The following is a 12,531-nucleotide window of genomic DNA, read 5'->3' as shown; positions in this document are numbered from 1 at the left end:
TAACCTCATCTAAAAATGAGGGCCCTGATTGTCTCTAATTTTCCCTTCTGGTCCTAGAAGTCTTTGATTCTTTTATTGTCTTGTCATTGTATCAAATTGACAGCTAAAAGTGAGCACTTCATTACAGAATGGGTGAACCAAGGCGACAGGGGAAATGTCTTAAGTGGGACTCTGGAAGGAAAGGAAGCACCAAGGACATGCTGAGGTTACTTTGTTTTATCTTGAATTGGTGGTAGTAGGAGACATGACAATTTGAGGTCTGAACTTTAATCTTCATACTTATTTCATATAGAAGCAAAGTCAAACAGTCAAGAGGTGGATTGAGGTATGAATATATATTAGAAAGGTCTTGTTCACCATGTAAATAATCGTGTACTTTTATTTTTGATACCAAAGGAAAACATTGAAGGCTTTTATACATAGATTTTCATTTTAGATATCACAGATTTAGTCTGGCTATGGTGAATACAGGGAAACCAATTAATTTCCCAATGGTTTCAAATAGACTATATAACAGAGTTAATTATTGATTTTGAGTGTTGAAAGCTCTTAATTTGCAATTTAATCATTTTTTTAGTTTTGGACAAGAAAGATGAGGGAAAGCATTAAGGTTTCATACAATCATTGTCCCCAATTTTTCCAAGATTAGTAATTGATATTCTCACCTATCACAGGCACAAAAAAAGCACTTTATTTTTACTTGTAAAACTTGTGACATTTCTGGCCCTCCCTGGTGGTGCAGCGGGGTAAAGCATAGCACTGAGAATCTAAAGCTGCTTCCACATGAGTTCAATTCCCACCTGCCCCGGAGGTGACCACATGGTGTGGCAGACCTCTCCTGACCCGCCCACTGCTCCCCTCAGCAGTGTACTTCGTAGATCTGCTTGTTCTGCTCCTCACTCTGTCTCTGGTGAAGCCTCTCACCTCCCCTGAGCCTCTGGCCTGTACCCCAGTTCTGTATGCACAAATAAATAAATCTTAAAAAAAAAAACAAAAAACTTGTGACATTTCTTTCTTCCACTTAGTTCTATCCTAATATTTTTCATATTAAGCCCAAGAAAAAATAGATGCACAGTTCTTTTTATTCTATAACTATTAAATCCTGCTATCATTACCAAGAGAGCACAAACAACTGTGTTTCTGTGTAGAGCTGAAGACTGACGATGAACTCAGTGCAAAGTAGGTATTTCTGATAAGTTAATTTGATGTGTTGGTGTGTGTTGTACAATTTAGTCTTTCATTAAAAATACAAGTCAAGGCCCTCCCTGGTGGCGCAGCGGGTTAAATAAAGCACAGCACTGAGAATCTAAAGCCGCTTCCGCATGAGTTCGATTCCTGCCTGCCCCGGAGGTGACCACATGGTGTGGCAGACCTCTCCTGACCTGCCCGCTGCTCCCCTCAGCAGTGTACTTCATCGATCTGCCTGTTCTGTTCCCCACTCTCTCTGGTGAAGCCTCTCACCAACCCTGAGCCTCTGGCCTGTACCCCAGTTTTGTATACACAAATAAATCTTAAAAAAAAAAATACAAGTCAATAGACATTTTTCAATATGTGTTAGATACTGTGGTAGGGGGAGAGGAATGTGTCAAGGCACTATTCTACGTGGGGTTTTTGATTCTGAACATGTGTGAAGATCGTAAGCTTCATCTCCATCTGGAATGTCCTGTGTTAGGGAAATTATAAATTTGATGCAGGTATCCAAATATTAGTGTTGTCATCTGCTTTTCCATGAGGAAAACTGGGCAGGGATTACTTTACAAAGACTTGTCTGGTGAACATGGCAGTAGCAACTTCCATAAAACAAAACTACTGATTTGTTTATGTGTCCATCACCATTTATCAGCTGGTCTGTTTCACTAATGATTACTGAAAATAATGAATTCTTCAGAAGCGGGAGTCAAGGAAATGACTTTGACTGTGGTGAAAAGACAGGTGGATGTTTAATAAATTGTTTTATTTTTTATGAGTCAGAGCCACTTTCAGTTACATCTAGTTCATATTTATTTAGTGGCCATTGGGTGCCTGGGATTCTGCAAATGACACAGCTTCTACCCTCACACTGCAAATGGTCAGATTTGGACAGCTTTGCAGCCAGATTGTTTCATGTATTGACAAAATGTACTTCACTAAATGCTACATGGATTTAGCACCTTTCCGGTCAACTTTGGATGGCTAAATGCAGTAAAATACAAACCAAATGCTGGTTGAAAAATAGTAATTCAGTAACCCTTTAATTTTCTCTTTAAAATCACCAAGAATGATCTACTATGGTTTTATTCATTGTTTGCTTGAAGTAACTTTTACATCATCCCACAGCATTCCTGTCAATATATTTTTACACACCTGTAAAAGTCCCCCAAACCAGTGCATTCTGCCCTATGGTAGATGACAGACTAAATAAAAACAGAAACAATTTCCAGCTTCTTGTCCCTAGCAAGCAGGAAAATCTATTTTAATACCTGAATATTCACTTGTAATGTGTGTAATTTTGTAGTCCTGCTGTAAAGAATATTTTTCTTCCTTGTACAAAGACATAACAGATGCAATTAGAGGATATTATATTGTCATATGCATCAGAAGAATAGAGTTGGTATTAAATCTTCCACATGGCACTCAAACGCCAAGGTACCAAAAAAGGAAATGGCATTTCTTAAACCCTATCACCTTTCAGCCCCAGGGAGTGTCATCTTATTGAAGGGAAGATATTTGCAAAATTCAAATACAGAATGGGCTGTAAATTGCCATGGGGAGTGGTGGGTAAAAGAAGAACTCGATTCATGTCAGAAGCAAGACCTCTCAAGGCCTGAGTAAAGGGCTGATTTTACATGCTTTGTTGATCCTCCAGATACTGTGAGTTTAGGAAGGGGAGGTTTGATAGATGAGACAGCCCATTTAAGATTGCAGACAATGGTAGACAATGGTCTTGAATAACAATGACCAGAGAACTATTCAAGCACCCTCACTTGCAAATCCTGATTATAGACAAGACACCTACAAATGACTGAAATTTGGAAGTACCACAGTCCATGTTTTATCAGCAGCTTGAAGCAGCTTTTGTAAGGTCATCAACTGCCAGTCTTCATTGTATTAATATTCTAGGTTTCATATTCATTCAGATGAAAAGTAATGAAACTTCAAAACAATGTAATCATATTGCAGTATGTCTAAACCTACCTTCTCAGACACACCCTGTGCTTTGGATAATGCTTTATGTCATTCAATGAGGCACTTTTTTATGCTGCATTAGATTAAAAAATCAACCCAGAGAGGAATAGCAATGCTTATGCTATTTTTCTGATGGATGTTTCTCAAACCCTAAAATATATTTTTCTTGCATGGAATTTTCTTCTACAAAGAGCAAAAGAAGCTAATTTGAAACAAAATTAACCTTTATTTTCCACACATGAACTTGTACACATCCCTAATGTTTTTTTTTTTTAATTTACCTAGTACCTACTACATACCAAGTAGTTTTGCATATATTATTTATTCGTGTCAAAAATATTTAAGTACAGGCATGATTCAAAGTGCTAATGATATAACTATAAACAAGATAGGCAAACATCCTTTCTTCTTGGAACTTGCCTTCCAATTTGGGGAGGGAGCAAATGAAAAAGTAAGCAAGTAATTAAAGATGGATATAGATTGTAATATACATTAATTTGGGTAAACTAATTATGCCAAGCCTTTATTGAGCATCTATCAATGTATGAGGTGCTTTAGAACACAAAAATGAGTAACAAAATGAGGACCCTGCCCTCAAAGACCTTACAAGTATAAGGCAGCACAAATCATCATTTTGTTCACATTAAAGTATTAAGCATATGAACATGCTTCCTCAGTTTTACCTCCTTAGTAGTGGTCCAGAAGACAAAGTGACATATTTCAGTTCATTTTTAATGAAGTCATCAATTTTCATATTAGTCAGATTTCCTAACTAGATTAGAAAACAACCCCCAGACTTTAATGATTACAGCAGTAAAGGTTTATCTCTCACTCACAGAGATTTTCATTGTTAATTCACTTTAGATGTATTCTACATCGTCCATTTTAGGGCCCGAAGTGGAAAGAGCAGTCCTCATCTGGGACATAACTGCCTAGGGGCAAAAAGAAGAGCAAGAAATGGCTAAATCATCTGGTGTCTCTTAAAGGTTTTTGTTTAAAGTGGCATTGTCACTTTCACCCATATTTTTTGGCTAAAAAAATGTCATATGACCCAGCCTAACATGACGGTGAAGGGAAACATGATCCTCTTAGGAGGTATGACAACACACATTTGAACAATTCCTACCCCTCCACACACTTGAAGCTGAAGTGACATTTCATAGCAGCAGATGGGAAAGGGAATTGGGAGTGATGGGGTCATGCTGGAGCACCAGGTGGAGACACATATGTGGGTGGGGCTACCTACAATGCTAACGATGCACTTTTGTTTGGGGGAAAAGGGAAATTAATAAAGGCTCTTTAGTAGTGGCGTAGTGATATTTTTGTGTGCACACACAGTATTCTGGCAAATACTGGGAGCAGCTGGGAGGCAATTTCCATAGACTCGGTAAATGATGAGGGCATGAACTAGAGCCACACATTTTTTTTTAAGATTTATTTATTTATGCATTACAGAACTGGGGTACAGGCAGGGATGGTGAGAGGATTCACCAGAGACAGTGGGGAGCACAGGCCAACTGATGAACACTGCTGAGGGGGGCAGCGGGCGGGTCAGGAGATGTCTGCCTTGCCATGTGGATCACCTCCCAGGTGGGGATGGAACTCATGCTGAAGTGGCATTCTTAGTGCTGTGCTTTAACCTGCTGCATCACCTGGGAGGGCCCCACATTTTTTTTTTTTTAGATTTATGTATTATGCATACAGAACTGGGGTACAGGCCAGAGGTATAGGGGCAGTGAGAGAATTCACTAGAGACAGAGTGGGTGGCAGAGCAGCAGACTGATGAAGTAGACTGCTGAGGGGAACAGCCGACAGGTCAGGAGAGGTCTGTTGCGCTGTGTGATCACCTCCGAAGCCTAGGATCAAACTCGCTTTAAAGTGGCCATGGTCAGCTTCGCAGTGCTGCAATCCAACCTGCTGCACCACCAGGGAGGGCCACACTCTTATTGGACCTCTGTGAGCATAGGATTCAGTTCGGCAATGCTCAGCCTCCTGATGCACAGAGCTGTGAGAAAATGCCAGTTATCTGAAGCAGCAGACAATGAATATGCTAAGTTAAACATACCACCTTATGTTAAGAGACTAGAGTGTTTTCACAACCTTGTGTAAAATCCCGTTTAAAGAAAGTTTTCAGTATTTCCCTTTGCTGTAAACTTTTCTTCACAGAGACAAACATGAGATGTTTTCTAAATTAAGATTTCAGATTAGCGCACAAGAAGCAAGCTGTGCAGTAGATGGATATAGAACAATGGGACGGATCTCAGTCATAATTCTCAATACTCCTACTCCTCTTCAGTCAACTTGTCTGCGTGGAGCAGGAACAAAAGGAACAGGTGCGTCCAGTCAGAGGGGCTGGATCTGCTGACAATCAACACCTCAGGAAAGGAGGCTGGGCCAGGAGGGGGTGAAAGAAATGTGAATTTTATTGAAGAAGCGAAGGCTGAAAATGAACAGAAGGTCATAGAAAGGGAAATAGACAAGGGAAAGAAAAGGGAGAATCAGCTTCCATGACTGCTGGATAGACACATGATTTCATGACAACTACTGGCTTTTATCCTGTTCCCAAAAATAATTTATCCTTCCTCCTAGTATGGGTGAATTTTCCTAGCCAGCAAGTAGTGACAATACAATTTCCTTGACATTCTGAATTCTATCCCTACGATGTTATTAGCAGTAATATCCTGTGATTCCAAGATACCAAATAAGCATCCATAAAACTTTCTTCTACAGTAGCTTCTTTTATCCTATGGTATCTATAGGCTTCATTACAAAGAGCAGCAAGGGCTTAATATCTGTTGCTTACAACAAAAGGTAATGGCCGTGCAAGAAGAAAGCAGTAATGGTTAAATGGAAAGAAGTATGAAAACATTTAGCAATGTATGAATACACATCACCTCTACTTACATAAAACACATTTAACATTTCAGTTCTGTTCTAAAGGTTCACTTTAGAGCCAAAATGCAAAACTTTATATGAAACTGCTACGAGTTTCAGACTAAATATGAGTAATTCTATGGGACATGGTTAAAGATGTGTTAAACACACCACAGAGAAGTTTCAAATATTCAGTGATTCATTAAGATACAGGAGATACAGTGGGAGCCTTTGATTCATTATTTAGAGAATTACATGTGAGCTATTATGATTCTTCAATGGTAAGCATATATTCTTGATTACTTTGGCTCATGTTTTATGGGACAATGGGAGGTTGCATTGATTATCAATTCAAGATGGAAAAAATTTCTTCAGTGAATTCAAAATACTTTGGTGACTCACTGAGAAAAGATACATACATGTTTTACCATTGAATGTGATTTAAGAGTAACTTGTATATTTAAGATACTACTTTAAAAACACACCCATTCATTCAGAAATGCTTTATAAGTACATATATATCCTTACTCACAGTCACTTTTACACATCTTATAAATTCTAGATTAATCATGTCATATAGTTGTCTTGTCAAAAAATCATTAGCTAGGTGAAAATTCAGTTATGTAGGGTAGCAGAATTAATCACTAGTTCTTTTGCTGTCTTTGTAACTTATTAAGGAGTTAATAAGTGTAGTCAGAAAGGAAATTTAGTTGGCCAGTAGGTTAAAGTTGTTTCTGCTGCTATTCTACAGCTTGTGAAATGAAGGAGGTTGGTGTTTGAAATATGAGACTGGGACTGAATACATCTTTAGAATACATCTGCAGAATCTCAGTGTACATACCGTATAAAGCCACATTAGAAGATTTTAATCTAATATGATATGGAGTAGGTGAAGAATAAGTTAAGAAAAGTTTCCCCTCTGGACAAGAATAGGGGGAAAAAGGATCACAACTAATGAACCCCTGGTAAAGAACATAAGTCAGTGTCTGAGAAAACTTTACCAAAACATTAAAAAAAAAAATAACAGGTTAATGTGGAAATGGCCCTGTGAGTGCCAATTCTGACACCAATACCCATGGTTTTCAAACAACAAGCTGTTGGGATGAGCCCTATCACTCTTAGTGACCTCCTACATTTGAAAAGCTTTCAAACCAGGGAACACATTTTTCTTGTGCTCTATCTAAATTCAAATATAGTACATACCATTTCTAAGTACAGCTTTTCAACCTATCCTTATGATATTTGGCATAAGATACCATCTTCAGAAAAAAAATCCCAGACCCTCTACCATTTTAGGAACTATTTATTTTCCCTACCTTTTCACCATCTCTCTTGTTTTCATCTCTGGACTCCATCCAAATTACAAACTTCTCTTTTAACATAGTGTAATGAAAATTTGTACAATGTTCTTGATAATTTTTTAGTAGTATCTTCGTTTCTATGTATTACTGGAACTTCAAGGTCATTGCAGAAACACTCAAGGCCAGCTAGCCTGACCAGAACCTCTCAAAGTGAGGTCCAGTGAGAAGTATGTCTGTGGTTGCTGACCAAATGAGCTTGCTAAGGGTTCTTAGAGAACCTTTGACTCTCTCTAGACATCCCTGACATTGTTAGCTCATAGGCAAAGCACTTTAAACAATGTTTATTTACAGGCTTTCCTTCCAGGAAGTGACAGGAGGCTCCCAAGTGCTACTCAAATCACCACATGATGAACTGCACATTAGATGATCTTATGGCACTTCTGGTATTAACTCCCAAGAACCAGTTTCAACACATGTAGCTCCTTTCTACACACCTTAGATAAATAATACTCGTTAGACTTTACAGAATTTAGAATTGATCTACAATGTGGCTTTGTACCTCATATTATAGAGTCATCAGCTGGAATTTTCTCTGGCACAGTAATTAAGCTGCACTGGAATACAGCATTCACAGTCCAAATGGGAAAAGAGATCCCAATTTAGAGGCCTTTACATTTGTTTTTACTTATCCCTAATGGTCATCTGCACATATTGAAGATTGCAGTATATTTTTAAAAATCACAAGATGTTTACATTCCTTTTAAGATGTTCTGACAATGGAATTGAAATGAATCCTTGATTTAAATATTGCACAAGTACTAAATGTTTTACAGGGGTGATTACAGATGGGATTTGTACCCAAGCCATTTTCCCAAAACAAATTCTCAGCTGCAGGCCACTTAAGTGCAGTTAATTCATTAGAACAAGAACTTGAGTTAAATACATTAGTGATGAACTGTTCATCTGTAATAAGGCTGACTCATGCTGGTAATTTCTTGCGTAGTTATTATTCAACATGTACTCTAGAGTCCTAGCTGAGGGAGAGGAAAACAATGAGAAATGCAGCCTGTCTTTTAGTATTTGAGTTTGAGACTATATTTCAATGGTGTTGGCCTAATTTGTGCTTCTTAGTTTTACAACTCATAGGCGTAACAGGCCAAGCACATGTCTGTGATGTTAGACCACTCAGGGAGGTCTGGAGGCCTAGGAAATTTAAAATAACAATAGTAGAGGATAGTGCGGTTATTTTTAAAGACTCATGTCTTCAACTCTGGGCCTTGAAATTATCTCTTTACAACCAGCCCTCCTTAGAGCCAGTGGCTCACTGGCAGTCTCTTATTCCCGAAGCAAATGAATTAATTTGGCAGTTGCTGTTCCTCTCCCCAGACCGGTCCTGTGCTCTAATTGCCTATTTCCTCCTTCCTCGTCTGGAACATAATACCTCCCTATCATTCCCAGATTAAATCAAAGCACGTGTCCACACTTGGTGACTTCTAACAACTGTCGTTGTTTATTCTACTATCCCACTCTCCTCCCCTCCCCGTCTTCCACCCCAGAAATAGATTTAAGTCCCCCTCTCCCCTCACTCTGTGCTCTATCTAGAGAGTTAGTTCCCCAGGTCAGCCTTCCAAATCTTGTGATTTCTTCTTAGGTGTTGTGCCTATATTCATATGGTCAAATAAATAATAACCCCAACAGTGTTCATTTCTAAAAACCCCATGATTTAACTTTTAAATTCAGTTTTCCTTGTTAGTGGCTTTTAAGACACTTCAGTCTCTCTACAGTCCTGATCAGATCGTTAGACCTGTGTGTACTGCAGCAGCCTATCATCAATCGGCATACATTGCAACCCCCAGTTCTAATCTCCCAATTGTAAAATAATCTTACCATTCCTCCAAAACTTTTAACTTTATGAAAACACTATGTAAAAATAATTCTAGAGTGAGGACTTAAACAGGATATTCATAATGAATGTAAATGTGTTAAGTCAGCATACATACAATTCAAGTCAATAGTAAGCACCAAAATACTACCTGGGATCCTCCTTTAAAATACCTGGGTTGCCTCATGTCTAAGAAAAATCAAAATGGAGGCATTACAATCCCAAACTTCAAGCTGTACTACAAAGCCATAATAATCAAAACTGCATGGTACTGGAATAAGAATAGACATACAGACCAGTGGATTCGAATAGAAAACCTGGATATAAACCCATGAGTTTATGGACACCTAATTTTTGACAAAGGAGCAAAGAAGATACAATGGAACAAAGAAAATATGTTCAGCAAGTGGTGCTGGGAAAACTGCAAAAAAATGAAACTAGATCACTGCCTCACTCCAGTCACAAAAATCAACTTGAAGTGGATTAAAGATCTAGACATAAGAACGGAAAGCATAAAATACCTAGAAGCAAAGATGGGTCAAACACTACACGACATACACTTCAGTGACATCTTTAAAGACAGAGCACCCAAGGCCACATTAGTGAAGGCAAAGATAAATAGATGGAACTACATCAAGTTAAAGAGCTTCTGTACAGCAAAAGAGACATTACTAAAAACAAACAGAAAGATCACTAATTGGGAAAACATTTTCTCACACAAAAGTAGCGATAAAGGATTGATCACAAAAATATACGGAGAACTGATGAAACTCAACAAAAATAAAGTAAACAACCCCATCAAAAAATGGGCAGTAGAGCTAAAAAGACACTTCTCCAAAGAGGAAATGCAGATGGCCAACAGGCATATGAAAAAATGTTCAACATCACTCGTAATAAGGGAGATGCAAATTAAAACTACAATGAGATACGACCTCACTCCAGTGAGAATGGCACATCTTCAAACAACTAGCAACAACAAATGTTGGCGAGGATGTGGAGAAAAAGGAACTCTCCTGCATTGCTGGTGGGAATGCAAACTAGTACAACCACTATGGAAAACTGTTTGGAGGTTCCTCAAACTGCTAAACATGGAGCTTCCCTATGACCCAGCAATCCCACTCCTAGGTATCTATCCAAAAGACACAAAAACACTGATTGAAAAAGATCCTTGTACCCCCATATTTATTGCTGCTTTATTTGCAATTGGAAAAACATGGAAGCAGCCCAAATGCCCAAAAGTAGATGACTGGATTAGAAAGATGTGGTACATATATACAATGGAATATTACTCAGCAACCAAAAAAGAGAAACACATGTCTTTTGCAGCAACTTGGATGGAGCTGGAAAAGATCATGCTTAGTGAGATAGATAAGCCAGAAAGAGAAAGAAAAATACTGGATGGTGTCACTCATAGCAGGAGTATAATGGACCAGGCGAGAAAATAACAAGAATAATGAACAACCATAGACCAGAGACATTCTGTGACCCACAGGCAGACCTCTCCTGACCTGCTTGCTATTCCCCTCAGCAGTGTACTTCATCAGTCCACCTGTTCTGCTCCCCACTCTGTCTCTGGCCTGCACCACTCCTGCACCTCTGGCCTGTACCCCAGTTCTGTAGGCATAAATAAATCTTTAAAAAAAATAATCAGGTTGCTATACTTGAGGAATACATCTGAGAAGTTAGTCATGACTTGATCTAATTTATATGACAGTATCCTGGATTTCAGGCAATAAAAGGATTCTTGGGAGGTTAGTAATGTATATTGCAGAAATATAAGTAAATTGTGACCAGAATAAAAATTGCATTGTTTCTAAAACATGCTAATGAATTCTCGATGTATCTTAGAACTCCTCTTTGAGTGCCAGAACTTTGTGACTCATTTATAATAGAGTTAGGTGGAAATGACAGAGTGTGAATTCTATGATAAGGTCATAAAAGGCACATAGCTTCCTCTTTTTTCATTCTTTTGGGTTGCTTGCCTGAGGAAAGGCAACTGCCATATTATAAGGACATTCAAGTAGCTTTATGGAGTGAAAACTGAGGCCTTCAGGCAATCACCACTGATTGAACTTGGAAACAGTTGTGTACAGCTCTAGTCAAGATTACAAAGAGCTGAAGCACCAACTGGTATAGTTACTTCTCCTTCACGAGCAATCCTGAGCCAAAACTATTCAAATTCATGGGCTATCAAAATTTTAAAAATAATATGTGTTTGTTGCTTTATATACAGTTTTGAGACCAACTGTTATGTACCAATAGATAATCAATACAAGCTTCATAACCTCCTTGCTGAATCTCAGGAACCCTAGCTTCTACAGTTTCTGCTAGGTACATGTGTAAGGGGGCTGAGGCATAATTCCAGGACTCATGAAGGTGCCATTTCTTTTCCTTCCATCTGGCTTTCTGCTTCTTGTCATGTGTGAGGAGCCAACCCACCACTCCATGCCCTTTAATTGGTGAGTTCACTTTATTTCATCAAGATGATTACTGATATCTGACATCTTGCAATTCTCATTTTATTTTTAATACCCTTCTATCATTTTACCTTTAATGTTTTCTTGTTTGATTATTTGTGGACTTTGATCTCTTTGATTTAAATAAAGATGCTGTTTTCAATAGTTCTTAAAGACCAGGTCTAGAGTTGGCAAATTTCCTCAACTGTGAAAGCCTTTATTTCTCCTTCATTCTGAAAGAGAATCTTTCAGCATATGGTATTCTTAACTGGCCATTCTTATCTTTGAGTATTTTATGTCATTCTGTTCTCAATTCTTGTAGCATTTCTGTTGAAACATCTGATGAAAGCCTAATGGAAGTGCCTTTATAGGCAACTCTTTCCCCACAGTCACCTTCAACTTTATTTCTTTGTCTTGAAAGCTGTGCTAGTTTCATGACTATATGCCTTGGTGTATATTTCATTGCATTTAGATAACTGGCTGTCTTTTAATTTCATGGGTATATATATTTACCCACCCACCACCATGTTTGGTAAATTTTCCTTTATTAATACTTTGAATAAGCTTTTTGGTCCCCTCTCGCTCTTCCCCTGGAAATCTACCCATTAACCACGAGTTGTTTTTCCTCATGATTGGGTAGTGCTCAAAATATTTCTTCGTTCTTTTAAAAATCCATGTATGCCTCCTGGTGGCACAGCCGGTTAAAGCGCAGCACTAAGAAGCTAAAGCCACTTCCGCATGAGTTCGATCCCTGCCTGGGAGGTGATCCACATGGCGTGGCAGACCTCTCCTGACCCACTCACTGTCCCCCTCAACAGTGTACTTCATTAAGTCTGCCTATTCTGCTCCCTGC

The sequence above is a fragment of the Condylura cristata genome, unplaced genomic scaffold (genome assembly GCF_000260355.1).
Source record: "Condylura cristata isolate star-nosed mole 26May11 unplaced genomic scaffold, ConCri1.0 scaffold00014, whole genome shotgun sequence".
In the NCBI taxonomy this organism is placed as follows: domain Eukaryota; kingdom Metazoa; phylum Chordata; class Mammalia; order Eulipotyphla; family Talpidae; genus Condylura; species Condylura cristata.
This window is presented reverse-complemented; position numbering follows the sequence as displayed.